This window comes from Canis lupus, chromosome 18 (genome assembly GCF_048164855.1).
Source record: "Canis lupus baileyi chromosome 18, mCanLup2.hap1, whole genome shotgun sequence".
Taxonomy (NCBI): domain Eukaryota; kingdom Metazoa; phylum Chordata; class Mammalia; order Carnivora; family Canidae; genus Canis; species Canis lupus.
Genome location: NC_132855.1, coordinates 21,871,379 through 21,892,389, shown reverse-complemented (window position 1 = coordinate 21,892,389; position 21,011 = coordinate 21,871,379). Strand labels below are relative to the sequence as shown.

The 21,011-nt window shown below is 40.5% G+C and overlaps 1 long non-coding RNA gene across 1 annotated transcript in view; it reads right to left on the bottom strand.

Moving 5' to 3' along the window:
* Window positions 1-15,840, bottom strand: part of LOC140609475 (uncharacterized) — a 58,795-nt gene extending 42,955 nt beyond the window's left edge. The window contains exons 1-2 of the long non-coding RNA XR_012011300.1: window positions 15,743-15,840; window positions 14,303-14,388 (exon numbers count right to left, since the gene is read on the bottom strand). This is a non-coding gene — a long non-coding RNA (uncharacterized lncRNA). The remainder of the gene's footprint in view (window positions 1-14,302; window positions 14,389-15,742) is intronic.
* Window positions 15,841-21,011: the final 5,171 nt, after the last annotated feature.

The following is a 21,011-nucleotide window of genomic DNA, read 5'->3' as shown; positions in this document are numbered from 1 at the left end:
TCGCTGGCAAGAACATTTTCCTCTGAAGTGCTTTACTGCAGCTCTCAGAACTCGATGAGTGCTAACAGATCCCAGTCCTGTGCAAAAGTAAAACAGTAGAATTATATTTGGGTCGAGTTCTTATGTGTGAGGGCCTTTTCTACATTTGGGCAGAAGTTGGAGTACCAGTCAGGTCTTTCCTGGCGGGCTCACAATTCTCCTGAGGCAAGTAACTACATTGGCATCAATGAAGGTAACGGGCTCATTCCTTCTGTGAGAAATATTGCTGTGAACCAGTCCTCATTCCTTCTGTGAGAAAACTTGGGTATGGTTTAATAGGCCTCAGTCCTGGGCACCCCAATCCTCTCAACTCCCTGCCTTATTCCAGTACTGGGCTCCTCAGCCAACCTCATACTCTTATCTTTCACACTAAACCCAAAAAAAAATAGTCATTCTTCAGTTCTTTCACTTGAGACACTGAAAGGAGGAGGAGGAATTACTATACGCTAGTTTTCTCTACAGCCAGGCACCGTGCTAGAAGCTTCCTAATTCATCCTAACCACAAATCCTATGAATCAGATTTTACAGATACAAACACTGAGGCTTGGATAGCTTGGGATTCTTGTCCTTGCCACAGAGCAAGAAAGTGCAAAACAGCATTCAATTCTAGATCTTTCTGAATTCAAAAGCCTTTGTTCTTCCCCATCCAGATGCTCCAAAGAAATCTACGCTTAAGACAGCCCCTCACCAGTACCAAGCCCAGAGCCACAGTTTGGAGTCAGCACATATGCCCACCTGGAAATGTTCACCACTTAGAAATAAGTTTAGGGGAGATGTTGGAACCCATGAACTCAGCCACTTCCCAAATCACAAATTACAAAGGAGGTAAATCTCCATAGGTAAAAAGCAATTACTTTATAGTTCCCAGGATCTGTGTTATGCTTATTCACATTCACATTCCTCAGGGTCTTCACATAGACTTTGGCCAGGACCTTCGTGTGTGCTCTGTAGCCTGGGAAAAGCTGGTGTTTTTATGGTCTTACTTAAAGAAGAAACAGCAGAGCAAAGAAATAAAAAATCCAACCAGAAGCCAATTATATAAATAACAGAGTTTGACTTGTCATTCAAATATGGCACTAAATGTTTAACCCAGGCCTCTGGCTCATCTTGACACTGCCTAGCCTATCGAGGCCCAAGACCTAAAGTTGACATCCATTTCCAGCCTAAGTCCCAACCCACACCTCCAGGTAGTGCCATTCACATATTCCATGCAGGGCTAGCCTCTGCCGCTGCACAGCCCACATTCTCCAATGCCAGACTGGCACCAGCTTGCAACAACTCTCTAAGTAACTGATGGAGCATGCAGGTAAAAGATCAGTAAAAAACATAGACAATTTGAAACCTGATTAACCAACTTGACCTAATGGGTGTATTTAAAACCATCTGGAGAATACACATTCTTTTTAAGAGCATATGAAACATTAACAAAATAAGCCATCAAATGGACCAAAAGAAGTCTCAACAAATTTCGAAAGATTGAAATAAAAATATTTTCTTTGATCACGGTAGCATCAAGTAAGAAATAAGTATCAGACAGAGAAATAGAGAATCACCAAATACTTGGAGATTAAGCAATATACTTTTGAAGAACTCATAGATCATCAAAGAAATCAAAATGGAAATTAAAAAACATTTTGAGTCAAGTGAAAATACAGCATATCAAAACCATTGGAAAGCTGCTAGAGCAGTGCTTAAAGTAATATTTATAGACTTAAGTGCATATATTAAAACGTAAATGAGTATATTAAGCATCTGCATAAATTTTAAGAGAAGAAACACTGAAAGTTAATAAATCTCCATCTTGGGGCACCTGGGTGGCTCAGCAGTTGAGCGTCTGCCTTCAGCTCAGGGCGTGATCCCAGTCCAGGAATGGAGTCCTGCATCAGGCTTCCTGAAGAGAGCCTGCTTCTCCCTCTTCCTATGTCTCTGCCTCTCTGTGTGTGTCTCTCATGAATAAATAAATAAAAATCTTTAAAAAAAAATAAGTTTCCATCTTAAGAAACTTGAAGGAAAACCAGCAAATTAAATCCAAGATAAATAAAAGGAAAGCTATGATAAAGGTAAGTGCATAAATCAATGATAAAATAAATATACAATAGAGAAAAATCAACAAACCAAAAACCTGGTATTCTGTAAAGATTAATAAAATTCATAAACACCTAGCGAGACTGATTTTTAAAAAGAGAGAAAGCACACATAATCCAAGGATTAAAAAGAGGATATCCCCAGAAATCCTACAGATATTTAAAAGATAATAAGACAATATTATGAAGAACCTTATAACAATAAATTTGAAAATATAGTGAAATAAACAAATTTCAGGAAACACAATTTACCAAAACAGACATAAGAATAATAGAAAATTTGAATATTCTCACATCTATTCAAGACATAAATCCATAAAGACTCTCCACAAAACAAATCACATGCTCAAAGGGCTTCAATTGTGAATTCTTCACAAAACTTTTCTGACGAAAAAAAAAGACTTTTCCCAACTTTTTGTTGAGGACCATAATATTGGTATCAGAACCTGGCATAAGAAAACTACAGATGCAGAAATCCTAAGCAAGATATTGATGAATCATATCTAACAGTAGATAAAAAAGATATCAGATCATGACCAAATGGGATTTACTCTAGGAATGCAAAGTTGATTTAACATTCTAAAATAAAGTAATTAATCATATGAACAGAATAAATGAGAAATAAATATGCTCATCTCAAATATACTCATAGACACAGCATTTGATAAAATTTGATAACTTCATGATTTAAAGAAAATAAAAAGCTCTCAGCAAACTAGAAATAGCAGAGAAAGTCCTTAATCTGATAAAGGATATCTGCAAAACTCTACAACCAACACTCTTGTAGTCCTTCTATTCAATATCATACTAGAGGTCCTACCTAGTATAATAAGGTAAGAGAAAGAATTAAGTGGTAAAATGATTGAAAAAGAAAAAGGAAAACATCAGTATTCAGAGGACTTGATTAAGTATACAGAAAGAGTCCAAATGAAACTACAAACTGTTACATTTATTAAGTTAATTTAGCAAGGTTGTTGGATACAAAATATAATTGTATGTTTATGTACACTAAAAACGATTAGAAATAAATTTTTAAAATGCCAGATACAAAGCACCAAAAATCATAAAATACTTAGGAATAAAATCTAACCAAAGATGTGTAAGATCTATACACCAAAAATTACAAAGCATTGATGAAACTACTGAAAGATTGAAATAGACTAAGAGATAGAATATTTTCATGGATTAGAAGACTCAATATCATTAGAATGTTGATTTTTCCTAATGGACTTGTAAATCCAATGTGATCCCAATCAAAATCCCAGTAGGCTTTTTGTGGAAACTAACAGGTTAATTTTAAAATGTATATGAAAATTCAAAGGACAAGCCATGGAAATCTTAAAGATCAAATCTGGAAGGCTGTAATTGGATAACAAAAGCAGTAAAGATAGTAATGGAAACACAGGCATCAAGAAATGGGCCAATGGAAAAAATAGAGAACCCAAAAATAGACCTATGCATACACAGTCATCTGATTTACAATGATGATACATTATAATTCAGTGAGGAATCTTTTTAATAAATGATGCTGGGTCAAATGGATCTGCGTATCGAAAAATGAATTCTGATCCCTTGTCTCACATTATGTACAAAAATTAATTCAATACAGATCATAGATCTAAATGTGAAGGTCAAAATAATTATGCTTCTAGAAGAAAACATGAGAGAATATTATCATAACTTGGGGTGGGCAAAGATTTCTTAAACAGAACACAAAAAAACATGACTTAAAAAGTTTGAAAAAGGAACTTTCTTAATATAAAGAAATTCTGTTTATCATAACCCAACATTAAAAGACTATATAGACTTGGGGATGTCTGGATGTCTCAGCGGTTGAGTGTCTGTCTTTGGCTCAGGGTGTGATCCCAGAGTCCTGGAATCGAGTCCCACATCAGGGCCCTGCAGGGAGCCTGCTTCTCCCTCTGCCTATGTCTTTGCCTTTGTCTCTGTGTCTCTCATGAACAAATTAATAGAATCTTATAAATAAATAAATAAATAAATAAATAAATGACTATAGACTTAAAGAAAATTATTTATAATTCACAAATCTGACAAATGACTAATACCCAGGATATATAAAGAGCTCCTACAAATCAATAAGGAAAATGACAACCCAGTGTTTTGTAAAAGTGAGCAAAAATCTTGAGCTTTACAAAAGGAAGCCAAGTGGCCAATAAGGATATAAAAGTTGCTCAACATTACTAGTCTTCAGAGAAATGCAAATGAAAACCACAATGAGATATCAGTACAAAACCATCAACAGAACTAAAATTAGAAGGGCTTACAATACCAAGTGTTGATGAAGATATGGAATATTTTTGACAGGTGTAGTGTATTTTATTTAGTACAATCGCTTTGGAAAACTGTTTAGCAGTATCTACCAAATCTAAACATATGCCTGTGCTATGACCCAACAATTCCACTCTTGGGTATATTAACAAAGAGAAAAGATACATGTGTCCACCCAAAATATATACAAGAGTGGCACCTGGCTGGCTCAGTTGCTGAAGAATATGACTCATGATCTTAGAGTTGTGGGCTCAAGCCCCACATTGATTACTTCAATATATATATACATATATATTCTTAGCACTTTAACATGTAATAGCCCCAAATGTTAAAAACCCAAATTTTCATAAGTAACAAAATCGTTAAATAAATCATGGTATACTCATAAAATGGAATATTCCACAACAAAAACAAAAACAAAACACACACACACACAAGACAAAGAAACAAACAAAAATAGGGACACCTTGGTTAAGTGACCAGTTGTCAGTTTTAGCTCAGGTCGTGGTCTCAGGTCAGGAGATCAAGCCCCACATCTCTGCTTGAGATTCTTTCTCCCTCCCTCACTCCCCTCTCTGTTTCTCTCCCGGGTTCACACACGAGCACTTTCTTTGTCTCAATAGCTAATATAAATAAATAAAATATTTTTTAAAAAACAAGCCAAGAAAAACAATAATTCTGCATTCAACAACATGGATGATTCTCACAGATATATTGAGTGAGAAAAGCGAAACCTCAAAGAGTACATGGCATTTGATTCCGGGTATACGAAACTTAAGAACAGGCAAAACTAATGTGCGGTGAAGGATGCAGAATAGTGGTTATCTTTGGTGGGAATATTTATGGTGAGGGAGGTGAGGGACCATTATGGAGTGCTAGAAATATTACAAATCTTGATTTGAGTGGTGATCCCACATCAAAATTCATTAAGTAAACTGTATACTTCAGATTGAGAACTTTGCTGTTTGTAAGTTCTAAACAGTCTAAAGGATGTCTTATGTCTTGACTACTAGAAATTAAAAGGATTGACGTTTTCTTCCACAAATTTGTCTCTACTGTTGGCTTGGTTGCACAGCTATTTCCCAGAGTCAAGAAGATACTTGAAAATATACTATTTATCAAGAGTGTTACGGACTGCCTCATACAAAACTGGTGTATCAAATGGAATCTTTTTCCTTGAAATGTATAGTTTGTTTGTGAACACGGATTATATTCATTTCCAGTTTTCCACTTGGCTTTCTGTCACAGAGCTTCTGTTTCACTTTATCAGAGGAGGCCAATTATATGGTTCTAGGAATCCAAATCTCCGAGGATTCCCTTATGTAATAAAAGCACCCTTAAAAGAAATGCTCGATCCTCCTATAGTGGCTTAAACCCCTGTAGAAATTTTTATTCTTTGTTCTTTTTATTATTTATTCTTTTTTGTGAAAGGTAGCTGTGTCTCAAAACAGCAACCTTTCTTGCAGACTGAGAGAGAGGAGTAGATAGGATTGTATGTGTGTGTCCTATGAGTGTGTGCACATAAACTCATAGAGTTCTGGATACAATTATACACTTCTTCCTAAAAAGATACTGAAAGTTACCTTTCGCTTCTCTTAGGAGCATAATGAGTGTCAGAGGAATATAGCAGGCACCCGTGTTGCTAAAAAGAAACAGATTTTATATGAAGATATAGATTTTATATACAACCTGACATTCGAAGACAGATACTTTTGCCAATGATATGGTTAAAAAAATAACAGGATTGTTTGGTTTGGGGTGTCAGATATTCAACTAGAAATTGGTCAAGCAAAATCAGGGCCTGGGGAGGTATTGCTGTGGTTCACAGAGTCAGGGAGGGCTGCAGGGATCAGAGCTGATCTGGGCATCGACAGAGGAAAGCCAGGCACCAGAACATTTTCTGTTATCTCTCTGGGTCTGTATGCTGTTGGCTATTTTCTCTACTGCCAAGGGGCCTTCTTTGTTATAGAGAGCATGGTCACTCTATACAAAAACACCCTCACTGCCAGAACCGTGTTCTAACTCTGTGGGGAAGACTTCCGATTGACCTGGTGGGGACATGGGACAATCCTGCCCCAGTTGCTATGGCTCACAGAACAGGCATGGGCAGACCAAAGTAATAACAGTCTCTGACAGATGAGTTCTGAACCCCAGAAAGGCTTCACAGCCTAATTCAGCTTTAACACCCCATTTATTCACTTCTTCACACATCCCAGACCATGTCATCTTCTTCACTTTCTATAAAGTGTCAGCTTTCCATTTTTTAGCCTCTGCCTGAGACCTTTCCCACAGCCTGTCAACACTCTGAGCCAGTCCCAGACCCTGATCTCCCCCAGCTCGTATGCAGGAAAGCTTGGACAACCTAAGAGATTGACAGGAGAAAAGACCATACAAAAACATTACTGATTTTGAAAATAAGTAGCTTGCACATACTTCAGATTTCTTATATCTTGATTCATTTTAACGTCCATAAATAGCATTGGTCAGCTCTCCATGGGCACATCCTTACACATGCACTTGCTACTCCCACAAGGCAGAGCAATCACTGGCTGTCTAGGTTTACACAACTTCAAGAACGAAGATCCACAGGGAGTATCTAAGGGAAGCTGTCTGGGTGAGGAATCTGGCATCTGGGAGCCAGAAGTTAGAGATTCTAGCCTCACATGATTGGCTGGGTGATCCTGAGTGATTTGCTGCATCTCACTGGGTCCATTTGCTCATCAGTAAAATGAGGACATGGGACTAAATCCGGGATTGGCAACCACAGCCCCCCAGCCAAATCCAGTCCACTGCTTCTTTTTATAAATAACGTTTTATGGGGACCCCTGGGTGGCGCAGCGGTTTAGCGCCTGCCTTTGGCCCAGGGCGCGATCCTGGAGACCCGGGATCGAATCCCACGTCGGGCTCCCGGTGCATGGAGCCTGCTTCTCCCTCTGCCTATGTCTCTGCCTCTCTCTCTCTCTCTGTGACTATCATAAATAAGTAAAAATTTAAAAAAATTTAAATAAAAAAAAATAACGTTTTATGGAATACAGACATGCTTAGCCCTTTTAAGTGTTCTCTGTGGCTGTTTCACCGCTGCTTCAGCAACAGTCTATTGCAATGGAGTCTATTGTGGTCTGCAAAGTCTAAAATAGTTACTATTTTGCCCTTTCCAGAAAGTTTGCTAGATTCTGATCTTAAAAAGTCCTCACAAATAAGATAAAAATCAAAAAATTTAAAAATGGGCACAAAACCATTTCCCTTTGAAAATATTTCAAGGGCAAGTAGTTTTTACCCGAATTAAGCAGGTTATTGTCACACCTCTCATTTTCTTTGCCAGAATGATTGCTGTTTACCCAAGCCACAGAGACCTATGTCTTCACAGGTAGAGACTAGCAGGAAATGTATCAGTCAACTGCATTTAGGCAAAATAATTGTCCGCCTATTTTTCCCTCGAGCGGTGGCAACTGTGATATGGAAAATTCGAACACTCGTCTCAGGGCTCTTCACCCACGTCTCTTTGGTGGCAGAAATAGACAAGGATTAGGAAGATAAGGATGTCTGTTCAGGTCAAGGTGATGCGGAGTCGTGAACACTACTGAACCCCGCGCAGGTGGCGATGGCTGGTAAAACAAACAAGGAAATCTACTGGTGAGGGGCAGGTTTGAATGTTCTATTTGCCTATTAAAATAACAACAGTTGCTGAAAATGCCATTTGATTTTATATTGGGTAGGGCTGCAAAACTGCACTCATAAAACACTACCCACATTTTTCCATTTCCCCCTTTGTTGATGCATAAAAACGTGAAAAACACCAATGTGTCCATCCTGGGAAGCCTCCACCTCTCAAAGATTGCTTTTATAACATCATGCTGATACAGCAGAAAAATCAGAAGAGAGTGAGCAGGGGACCCTCTACACACACCACACACACACACACATACACATGCACATGCACACACACACATGCACATGCACACGTGCACACACACACACACATACACCTCTGACAAAAAAAAAAAAAAAAGGAATCCAAAAGCAATAACCAATTCCAAAATGCCAGGAAGCAGGGTTATAAATTTAACACACACAGCTCCCTCTTCAAATTCCCAGTCCGTTTATCAAATTTTAAAAACGAAATGACAAGTTAAGATTATTAGTCAAAATATATAAATAAATCACCTTACATCTGTTATTTCCAAGGTCTGTGAATGATTTCACAGCGGTTAGTTGTAATAAGCGAACACAGAGGCAACCTGGCTGGGCCCGGGAGCAGAGCTGGCTCAGGTAGAGCTGGCCGCCCGCCAGGCCTCAGACAGCGCAATTAGCCGGAGGCAGGCCCGGGCCCGGGCTGCACAGAGAGGCCTTCCCGAAGCCGTTCGCTGAGACTTCTGCCACCGGCAGCCCTGACATCTCAGCCACCGCCCGCTCTACGGTCCGCTACACATAATTCCGTTGTTTGGAGAAAGACCTTTTTTTAGAAGTCTCTGAAAAGCGAGGATTAAGTCAACTCATCATAAATTCCTCCCGCTAAGGCACCAACTCACGGAAAACTTTTTTTAAAAAAAAAAAATATATAGTTTGTCAAATGCTTTGGGTTTGAACGAAATGCCAGGATGTGGGAGTCATAAATTATGTGGTGGAGCGGGAGGCCTCACAGAGCATGAGGGATGCTGGAGTCCTGTGTTCAGGATGAATTGCTGGACGATTCTCTGTCTTCGAGATCGGTTCTGTTCTTCGCCTGTTTAGATTTAGACAACAGCCGATGTTAACAGCCCTTCTGTGGCCGCCAAATGCCAAGTGTAAACAGAAAGACAAGGGGGGGAAAAGGTCTTTGGGCCTATTCGCCTCGGCTGGCCCAGATCCACGTCTGCCACGCAGGCCTCCCCCTGCCCTCCTGGCATCATTCCGCCACTGCTGTTAATGGTATTATTGGTGTTGGACCAAAGCCAGCTGTCTTCCTTTTCAAACCAATTTGTCCGATAGCGTGGATTACTGTGTTAGGTAATCTGTCACTTCTCAAAAAGACCAATCTTTAATGCCCCTCCTATGCACAGTACTCTCTGAGTATTTGAAGGCACCACGATAGTATCCTATGCCCTGCTTACTTGCCTCAGAGTAAACCACCCTCACGTGGCACCGTCCCAGCTAAACAACAAAAGCATTTTAAAATACAGAGCGACACAAATCTAACTCTCTTGGATTATTTATGCAGTACTCCTAGACAGTGAAAGCAGATCTACACCCGCCAAGGAAAAAAATGATCCCATAAAGTGCCTAAAAATCATCTGTGACTTGACCTCATGAGTAGTTCCTGTGATGAACCCGAGAAGTCAGTGCTCTCCAGGCAATTTCCTCAGTTCTCTACTTCACTTTGTCAGTACAGATTGGGAATAAGAGGGGTTTTATTCCTTTTTTTTTTAAGAACATTTCCAGCATGTCCTCCATAGAAAATATGGATTATTTTCAAGAAGGATATTCACTGCTTGGAAGGCTGAGTGCCTGTCTCAGGTTTCTCTGAGAAGGTTTCTCTAACTCAAGAGACGCTACCAGAAGTCATGGTCATATTTCCTATGTGCGGGTGTCCGTTTGAAATTGCATTTCTACACATGCAACAGAAACCTGACTCTACCAACTTAATCAAATGATAATTAGGGCAAATGATAATTAGCCACCTGGTGGCTTAGCGGTTTAGCACCCTCTTCAGCTCAAGGCATGATCCTGGAGTCCCGGGATCGAGTCCCACGTCAGGCTCCCTGCATGGAGCTTGCTTCTCCCTCTGCCTGTGTCTCTGCCTCTCTCTCTCTCTCTGTGTCTCTAATAAATAAATAAAATCTTTTTTAAAAATGATAATTATTTCCCAAACATAATAAGAAGTCCTGAAGTGACTGATCTGGGCAAGTGCAGGAATTCCTCAACGTGAGCCAGGTCCCCAACTTGCTCACCTCATCCTCATGCTTCTTACCATGGTCCCCAGATGGCAGTCTACCCCCAGGCTCCTGTTCTAGACAGAAAGGGGAATGGAAGAAAGTGACACCAGCCTGCAGCAGAAAAGCAAAATCTTTCCTTCCAATCTCCAGCAAATTTTACTAATCATCTCACTGGGGAGGTAGGGACACTTTGCAGCTGGGTACATCACCTCCCCAAGTAGAGTTAGGTTTCTCTCAGTGAGACAGAGGGAAGGGGGATGCTGGGAGGGTCTCCAGCAGAGTTTACCACAGTGCATTCCTAGTTACCAAACTCTATCCAGAGGAGAGGGCCACTTCCGTGAAACAGGCTGTCTTCCCCAAGACTCCTGCAAGAACCTGAGGCATTCACTCCCTAAGAGGGATCATTTTGACCTAAACTCCTAGGGGGTTAAATCCTGACTTACATCATGCCTTGAGCAGAATGAGCAACGATGGGATCCAGGTGTGAATTCTGCAAGCAAGTAGTTTCAAGGTTTCTTCATTCAAGACTGGCCATAAAACAGGAACCGAACATGTAGTTATTAAATAACAACGCCACCACAAACCTCTTGATTACACCCTTCACTGTCTCATTAGAGTTATCAGAGGACACGATCCTGTGGAGAAGGACAACCTCCTGGCCCAGCATATGGCAAAAAGTTGTCCCTATTGAATCAAAAAGGCAAAGAGGAAGGGAAGAAGGGAAGAGAGAAGACGCACACTCTGCTTACAATACAAAGTAAGGGGATGATTATTCACTTTAACAAATGGGTTTCCCTAAACGATTTTTTTTAAAGATTTTATTTATTCATGAGAGACACAGAGTGAGAGAGAGAGAGGCAGAGACACAGGCAGAGGGAGAAGCAGGCCCCATGCAGGGAGCCCGATGTGGGACTCAATCCCGGGTCTCCAGGATCACGCCCTGGGCCGAAGGCAGTGCCAAACCACTGAGTCACCCAGGCCGCCCTCCTTAAATGATTTTTAAGAGAAGATTCCCAATATCTTTACAGCAGCTCAATCAATATGCTTCTTCACAGGAATGCGTCTAATTGCAAAAATGTCACCAGACACTTGTACTTTATAAAGACAGTGGGACAAGCTCGGTGAAACGGCAGTGACCGTTAAAGCCACGGAGTGCATACACAGAGGTTCTGAACCATCTGCTCTCTCCTATTGTTTTTTATTTGAAAATGTACGTAACTTTTAAAAGCTCTGCCACTAGGAAACTAAAATAAAAGTTCTGGTTTCCTTTTTTTTTTTTTTTTTTAAAGTCTATTACTCCCTCTTCTGACTTAAAAGGAGAGTGTGCTGTGTAAAGAGCATATCCAGGTCGGCCGGGAAATACAGAACGGGGACTCATTAATTCATAAAGCCCATTTCCAAATGCAGGAAAAATGGTTTCTACTGTGAAAAAGGAGCACTCTTTTGAGAATATGAAAAGCTAAAGACGTGTTACTGTGGTCAGAGATGGCATGTGATGTGAGAGAAGATTCTCTTTGGAAATTATGTCCCCAGAGACCCTCTCTCCGCCTGGCAGCAGGGCCATAGCACTTGATGTTCAAGGCACATGACAAATGCTGTGCTCTTTTCCCCAACATCACTCCTCGATAATAAGTAGAAGGAATTCCTCCTCTTGATTTTCTAGAACAAACTTCTTAGAGGAAGGCCATGACTTAGACACAGCTGACTTTGTGAAGGAACCATACTTCGTATCTATTACTATGCACAAGAGCATTCCTCATTCTTGGTTTAGTAATAAACCCAACAATTCATAAATAATTCCAACAATCTAATGCATAAATGTTATTTTATTTCCTTTCAGGTTATTATTTTTCTTCCCAGGTTATTTCCCTTCACCCTGCCATCCACACAACCAATTCTTTCTCAGTTACGCCTCTATCATTGTAGGAATTCTGGAGATGAAATCATTTCCACACCATTTGCCCAGAGATATCCCTTGTCTTGTAGGGTGCTTCTACTCACCTCCCTATCTTCCCAAACCCTCAGTATGTTTCCTCAAGTTCAGAGGCACATTAAACGTTTTCATATTCATTCACTTATTCATTTGCAATGGGAACCAACTCATCGCCGTTTCCCACATCACCAATAGAAAGATCTATTTCCAGGGTGCCTGGGTGCTCAGTCGGATAAGCATCTGCCTTCAGCCCAGGTCATGATCCCAGGGTCGTAGGATCAAGCCTTGCATTGGGCTCCCTGCTCGGCAGGGAGCCTGCTTCTCCCTCTCCCTCTGCCTCCCTCTACCTCTGCCTGCCACTCCCCCTGGTTGTGTGCTCACTCTCTCTCTCTCTCTCTCTCGAATAAATAAACAAATCATAAAAAAACATATCTCTTTCCAAAAGATGTCATAGTGCATACACAAACCATTTCTATTTTCTATTTCCAAATAATAAATGTAGGACAAAACAACTAAAACCAAATGACCCTGAGATGAAAAACAAGTTGGTAACATCAATTTAATTACTATCTTGGAACTGAAGGCCCATGATAATCCTTAACAGTTGCAATTTTTTTCCTGATAGTTCTATTTGGAGCACTACGAAAACACTTCAATTTTGTATTATTGTAAGGCCAAAATTGCATTGACAAATGAAAACAAAGCGTTAGCTTGAAAATAGAACTTTGCACATCAAGGTGGCTTGCAAAGCAAAACAGACCTATGAGCTGCTACAGCATTTGTACTGTGTATATTACCAAATTTGTGGTGAGAAATGTCAGATGGCTTAGTTCTGGTTAACTCTTCTTGTCCATGTATGTGTGAGAGGTAAATATAATACACATGGTTAGGGCCAGTTCTGCTCTTTTGAAGATAAAAGCACCAAAAAAGAAAATGTTGGCAGTTCTCCGTATACCACCAGGGCAGTTTAATTTGTACCATATTTTGCCACGACAGCGGAAATGGGGACCCCCTGGAGCTATTTGTGATGCATGATGAAGGTGATATTGGGAGAAGGGAAGTGAGCAAAATCTTGCAAAACTACAGAAGGTTCTGGTCGCCAGGCTGATGCAGTATTGTAAATCCATGAAAACCTGTTTCAAAAACAAATTTTCAGAACTATAAAGCAGAATGGTTCTTCCAGCCATGAAAGCTTCCCCCTGTACAGTACTGCCATTTGAAATACGAATCCTCCAGGGACCCTGGCAAAGGGTAGGTCTGTTTAAAGAATGCCTCCAGTATTAACAGCCTATTTTTATGCTTTAAAAAAATCATTAGATAGCCACCAAAGAGGATTTTGATGAAAATACTCTTTAAGAATGTCATACTTTATTAAAAGCTTTATGGGGAAAAAAAGGAGAGCTCCACCACAGGGCACATGTAATAGATATAAAATGCAGAAATGCCCAAGAGAAAGGGCCACACATTACAACATCCTTGGAAGGAGGGCTTGCCTTCAAGAGATGCTAACCAGGGTGATGTTAGTGCCTCGAATTTATTACCATCAGGGCACTCTGGCAGGAAAAGAAGTGCTAGGACTTGCCTCATACCCTAATGAAAGCTCAGTGTTGTTATGTGTACAAGCCAGACACGTGCAGTGTGTGCAGAGCAGCACCAAATTTGTGCCAACATGGCATCAACACCTATTTGATGTGGTGTAGTAATGCTGGGCACAGCTTGGGCTCACTGGAATGATGTGCTGAAAAACTGGAAGAACCTATTCCAAAGAATCTCTTTAGGAAACTCTAAAGAGGATGGGTACAGAAATGCAAAGAAGGAAGGATCTTATGGCAACATTTCAGGGAGGCCACATCCCTGGCAGCCCTTCGAGATGGTACAGCTAAGTCATTGATCCAACCAACGGTAAACACCCCTCAAAATCCATCAGCTGTCAGATGCACAAGACTGGAGGGGGCTGCAGGAGGTCTCATAGCCCGTGTCTGGACCCGTCAAGCAGGCTCTCAGGAGAGTTGGCAGTGTATCCTCTAGCATTATCTATTACTCACCTGGGGACTGTGGGTACGTTAGTTACTTTGCTTTGTTTTGTTTTTTAATTTCCTTCACATTTGCTTCCAGGCTCTCTGCATGAAATCTGTAAGAGACAGGGCATAGTAAGTATAATTCTACAAGGCTATCCCAGGAAGGAGCCCTAATGAGATTTCAGAGCTTGGTCTGCAAATATTTCACTGGGATCTTGATGCTCTCGATGTTTTTATGAGGCAAAAGAGCATCATAGAAAAGACATGGAATTTGGGGTTACACTGGGTTTGAATACTGAATCTTCTCAAGTCCTGAAGAGCTGCAGCCCTTGAATTCTCTTGTCCAGAACCCACCTCACCTCTTCTTTATCATGTCACATTGGTAGATCTCTTTGATGGCTTTTGCAGCCCATAGACTACAGGGACAAGAGAAGGCCCTCACCTTAAGTTCTCTCAGGAGGGACAATTTGCTGTAAGTCAGTAACAGAGAATCAGTTCTTCAAAAACTAATTTGCTCAAAATCAATAGCCAAAGAGCCCAATTATCTGAATTTTTCAAATTCACTGAATTTTCCAAATTTACTAATTCATTAAAACTAGTTTCTTGCAACTATTTGTAGAGTTTACAGATACTTGTATTGAGCAAAATGATCTTCAACAGCTGTTGAAACAAGACTTTTTCAAAGTTGTAGTTAAAAGCTTCATCTTCTCTTCATAATGCGTGTTAAGGAATATTGCATTGTTCAAAAGGAAAGAATCACCAGGTTTGGTCTCCTTATGAATATATTTAATATTAACAAAATATATTTCATCATTAATAACCAAATTTCATCATTTTACAAGGTAATCTTTTGGTTTATACTGATTTCTTTGTCATGTTGTTTTACGTAATTTTGTCTTGTTCTGAGTACAAATTGAGACCCTGCCACTTAGTCTCAATAGCCCTTGCCAACTGGCTTCATCTCCCCATGCTTTATTTCCCTCAACTGGAAAATGGAAATAATTATAGCCTCTCCTTCACAGGGTTGTTGGAAGGATTAATCTAGTTTATTCATAATATAGAGTGCTTAGAAGAGCAATTGATACATAGTAAGGCTCAAATGAATGTAAACTACTATTGTAACTTTTTTAAAAATATTGTATTAAAGCATATCTTTCAATACTTAGGTCACCTTCAATGGATTTTGAAAACTCCTTACATTGATTCATGCTACACTCACCCCCAAACCCAGGAAATGTCCTTCCTTGCCTCTCTTGTACTGTGATAGCACCTTGAACAGACCTCTATGAAAACATGTGTTCATATCTACATCCCCACTGGACTGTGTGCAGAGACCACTGCCTGTTCATCACTGTATGTCATGGTGCCACCATGCTTGCCAGCGTGGTGCTCAGTGCTTGACACTTGGTAATCTTCCCATAAACCTTTGCCAAATGAACAGGTAAATGATACAAATGGACCTAGCACCTCTTCAGGGATGGGTCCGTAGTGTCGGGGCTCGTCCCTTTTGTGTTGGCTCTTACTGCTTTCTGTTTCAAAGGGTGGCCTCTTCGTGAACTCTTGCCCTCATTCTAGAACACACTGTCTTGTGAACAAACAGTTCCCACTTAACACCAACCCCTTCCTTTGGAGCCAAGGAACAGTATTACCTTACCAGGCATTCTCATTCTCAGAGGTGCCTTCCTGAGATGAGGTGTAAATTAATGCCAGCCTGACCACTCTGGGTCATTAAAGACCAGATGGTAATTTTTGCAAGAGGAGCAACTGAACCTTACTGGCCTGGCCCAAGTCCAACCTGGATAATTGCCTCCTGCCTACACAATATCCCCCCTCTCATTTCAGGCACAGAAATGATTTTCATTTCATCCTCTGAAAGCTAGCCAGGAAGGGCTGTGCTGGCTTTTCACCCCATTGCTGTGGAGTGGGCGCAGTGCAGCAAAGCAGTCAGTGTTCCTCTGGGGGATCTGAAAAGTGCTTTAGGGTGAGAAGGGTGGGCAACAGAAATCTAAATGTTTTAATAATATATTTGGAAAAATAAGACTTAGTCATCTTAAGTGAAAACACTTCATCTCCATTGTTTTTGTTTGTTTGTTTGTTTGTTTTTTGTTGTTTTTTTTTTAAGCTGCAGGAGGGAGCAGAAAAGAGAAATTCCTAATTTGGATATGAATGATCTTTTATTGGAATTCTAGAAGTATGGCTCATCCCCAGTCTAGGTAGCCCCCTGGAGTGGGTCCACTTTTGACATTAAGGCTACCTAAAACAGTCGCAGGTGAAATTTGGCTGGAATAAATTCCTTTCCTCATTACTATCGGGGGAAGCCGAGGGGTATGGCAAGAACCTGGGATGCTTGCTCAGCATGCAACTGCGTACATACTAAAAGACCTAATTGGCAGGATGAATGGAAAAGATCAATCTGACCAGGAAACATCCAGGGCCAAGCACCAAGGTCCAGAGCACCCAGAGTTGACGGATTGGCATAAAGATAAACAGACCAAGCACTAGGCATAAACGAGCAAGAGCTGATTGGGAACACCATCCCTAGGTGCCCTGCACGTCCTTACCCTTTTGCACAATCCAGAGCATGCTGGGTTCACTTGAAGGGGGGAGGAAATGTGCTTGAAGTGTTTTACAGTTGTGTATCGGTTTGCCACTCTCAGGAAAACCTGAGGCTCAGAATTCTCTACGCTTCCTTTTGTGTCCTTGGCCCAAGATATAGTTTGTAAGGAATGGGCATATTCTTTCCACCCAGAAAAATGTCATCAGGCCTCGGAGGACCACTGCACAGCTATTGCAGGACCTTAGGGGAGCCCTGACTTGCCCACAAACACATTCTCTTCCCCCATGGCCTTGGCTCAAACCTGGCTTGGAGAAGCTATGTCTTGAGTCGAGCTAATACTTAGTAATAAAGCTTCCTGGGAAAGCAAGACTGCCAAAGTTTAAGTGGTGGGTTTTTATGACCAGGATTATGGTCCATTAAGGGACAAGGATGAAAACACAGCTCGTTTCATTTTGATCTCTTGTCTAGGCTGAACTACCATCCTATTTCCAATTAAAGTTCCACAAGAAAAATGCTGATGTTTCTCCTCCAGAAACAAGCTTTTTTGGCACTTTCCCAAAAAACTCACCATGGTCTGAAGCCACAGGCTCACAGCATTGAGATTCTGTGGCTTTGTTTTCTCCAAGAGGATAAAAGGCCTATAAATGACAGAAGTTTTCAATCGCAATTTGCTGCATTCAGAAAGAGAATATATGAAATATATTCTCTCCAACTGCGACATGGGAATAGGCCATTTAATAATAGGGACATGAAGGTTCTTCCCATTGATGATCTTCCTGGCTTTGCTTTGTGAAGGGAGACATGGACAACCAGTCATCATGGTGAAGCCACCATGACCATGAAATATAATTCAGCTTCGACCTTAAATTGTCCCATGGCTCAGGAAAGGGGCATGAACAACCTAGTTTTTCCCTTCTCCTCATGCTAGAAAATTCTAACTGCAACTGCCATACATGGCAAAGAAAAGTTCGTTCTATTCTAAACATGATGTGGTCATTTTGGGGAGCAAGGTGCACAGGCATCTTGAGGACATTCTGGACAAATCTCAATGGGTATGAACATTGGCAAGGAGAAAATTGGAATTTCTATTAAATAACTGAGGCTTGGGTCTTTCCCACCCTTCAGGGGGTGTTGATATAGTAAGCTACTCTTTAGATTTTTCCAGTAATGAGTAAAAAGTAGCTTTGTATCATATACTAAAATAAATTTCAATCTAACCAAAGAAATTTCATATCTACATAAGAAACCTCTCAATGGCTATTTGAAATGAAATAAATAAAAAACCAATAAACTTTTTATAAGAAATATTGAAGAACGATATCAAGAAAGAAATACAATCAGTTGCAAAATAAAGGTATCTTCAGATAAACACGAGAAGGTCCAACTTTTCTCAAGAAAGTTAAGCAATCTTTTTCTGAGAATATTTTGTCAAGCAACAAGATTTTAAGTAAATTTGAATTGAAAAACCAAACAAACCACAAGTCTCAACATTACCTAGCTCATTTATGTCCTGTTATGTCAATGTATATCAGAAAATACATTCACCTGTTTCTAAACGTAAGAAGAAAAATATCCCCCATGGACAACTAGAACCAATTACTTTTAATTAAAAAAAAATAAGCACAAATACAAATCTCTGCAACAACTATGGCCTGAAGCAAATTGTTTTTCTGTCTCTCCCCTTCTGTTTCCATGGCCCATTCCAGAATACACTGTCCAAAATGATTGTTTGGTTTTTCTCCAGACAAAAGAGACAGTGAGATACACTATCCATGGGGAAGATTTTCTTTTTTTTTTTCCTACCCAAGCTTTAAGATCTTGAGGATGAGGGGAAAAAAAAGAAAGATGTCTGAACTGTGGCCTTGGCTTATCCCTTGGCTGGTAAAAATGTTGCTGAGCGGGATTTCTTTCTACCCAAGGCTATTCAGAGGAGGCAGAGGTGGCCCCTTGGATACGCAGAACCTAGAAAGTTGATGCTATTGAAATTTGAATGTGAAATCTGCTTTTATGTTATTGCTTATGGGCAGATAAACTGCCAATGGCCACCAAACACACAACACACACACACACACACACACATTCACTCACAATCTTCTTTCAAGCTATTATACCCTAAAGATAACTAAATGCACTGATGGAATTTCCAAGGAGAATCAATATTTGTTAGGAGGATTTTTAGTCAGCCAGGGCTGCCATAACAAAATACCACAGACCAGGTGGCTTAAATAACAGAACTTCGATTCTCACAGCTCTGGAAGGTAGAAGTTCAAGATCAAGGTGCCAAGGATCAGTGTTTGGTGAGAGCTCTTTCCATGGGTTGCAGGCAGCCACCTTCCAGCTATGTCTTTGCATGATGGAAAGAGAGAGACAGAAAGAGAAATCTCTGGTTTCTCTTCTTATAAGGACACTAATTTTATTAGATCAGGACTCCACCCCCATGACTTCATTTAACCTGAATTACTTCTATAAAGACCTGGTCTCTAAATAGAGCCACTCTAGAGAGTCAGGTCTTCAACATATAAATGGGGAGAGAAGAAACAATTCAGTCCATAGCAAGAGGGGCAATATTTAAGATATTTAAGTATTGTGCACAGGCATCAACCAATTTAACAGATGCTTGCCAAATCTGATCAGATTGCAGCTGGACTGGTGCATATCAGCAGCACATCAACCTTACCCTTCAGATCTAGAAGAAATAAAAGAAGCAAAAGTCCTCCTCTTGGCCTCCTCTGGGGGATAAATCTTCCACTGTGCTTATAAGAGATGGCTTCCCTTATATAGTACAATTCCAGAAGATGTAAGAATAGGTCTTATCCATTTATGCATGGAAATAAATGTGTTGCTTTATCAATAGAAACGTTTTCATTCATCAACCTATTTTTTTAAGATTGTATTTATTTATTCATGAAAGACAGACAGAGAGAGAGAGAAAGAGAAGAAGAAGAAGAAGAAGAAGAAGAAGAAGAAGAAGAAGAAGAAGGAGGAGGAGGAGGAGGAGGAGGGGGAGGAGGAGGAGGGGGAGGAGGAGGAGGGGGAGGAGGAGGAGGGGGAGGAGGAGGAGGGGGAGGAGGAGGAGGGGGAGGAGGAGGAGGGGGAGGAGGAGGAGGGGGAGGAGGAGGAGGAGAAGGAGAAGAAAAGACACAGGCAGAGGGAGAAGCAGGCTCCATGCAGGGAGCCCAGTGTGGGACTCGATCTCAGGACCCCAGGATCACACCCTGGGCCAAAGGAAGATGCTCAGCCGCTGAGCCACCCAGGTGTCCCTCATCAACCTATTAATAGTGTTTATCTGGAAGGAAGGAAATTGTAAAGAACTTTCACTTTATTGACTGTGTTGTTTTACCAGGTGCACATATTATTTTGTAATCATAAAAATAAACAAATATTTCAACTTTTTTCCATATTTTGTAAATGTAAAAAAAATATTATATTTTACATTTATAAATATGCCCACTCTTTAGTCCTTAAAATTCTAAAGGAATGAGCTATGTTACCTACAGGGTTTAGCCTGGGGTTTCCTATTAGAATTCATCTACTACACAGAGAGTGGATCTGTTCTAAGCATAAGAACAGCCTTTAATTCACAGGGATTTTTAATTCCTTGTTCCTAGGTTGTTGTCTTTTAATGATAAGAATGACAAATTTCTGAATGAGGGCCTTGGCCTTAAACACTCAAAGTGTTTAAGAAGACAATTCTAATGATATTCGGAAGAGTGGCTGTCAGGAGGCCCCCACCTCTTACTCTTTACGCATGGTTATAGTCTCTCACCTCTAAGAAATGAAATCACCTCTTCCCTCTCAATATTTGAAGAAAAGAAGCTTTCTTGTCTCTATGGGATATGCTATATCAACAAGGTAGACAATCAAGATCTAATTTCCACCCAGGTTTCCTGCTTGATGCTTGTATTCATTTCACAACCCTCACACTACCGGATAGTTAGCAACCCAACCACTAAATGCTAGAGTCACCTCCTGGACGTTGGGATATTCCCAAATTCTCCCTGGGGTTAGTCCTGCTGAGAGCCATTGCATTTAACTAAAGCTAGACTACTACTCATAGCCTCTAAAACACTCCATACAATACTGTGCCTCTGGATCACTGCATATTCTAGTCCTTATAACTGAAATGTTCATCTAACCTTTCTTCCTTACCTGATTCATCCTCCCTAACTGAAAAGGCTT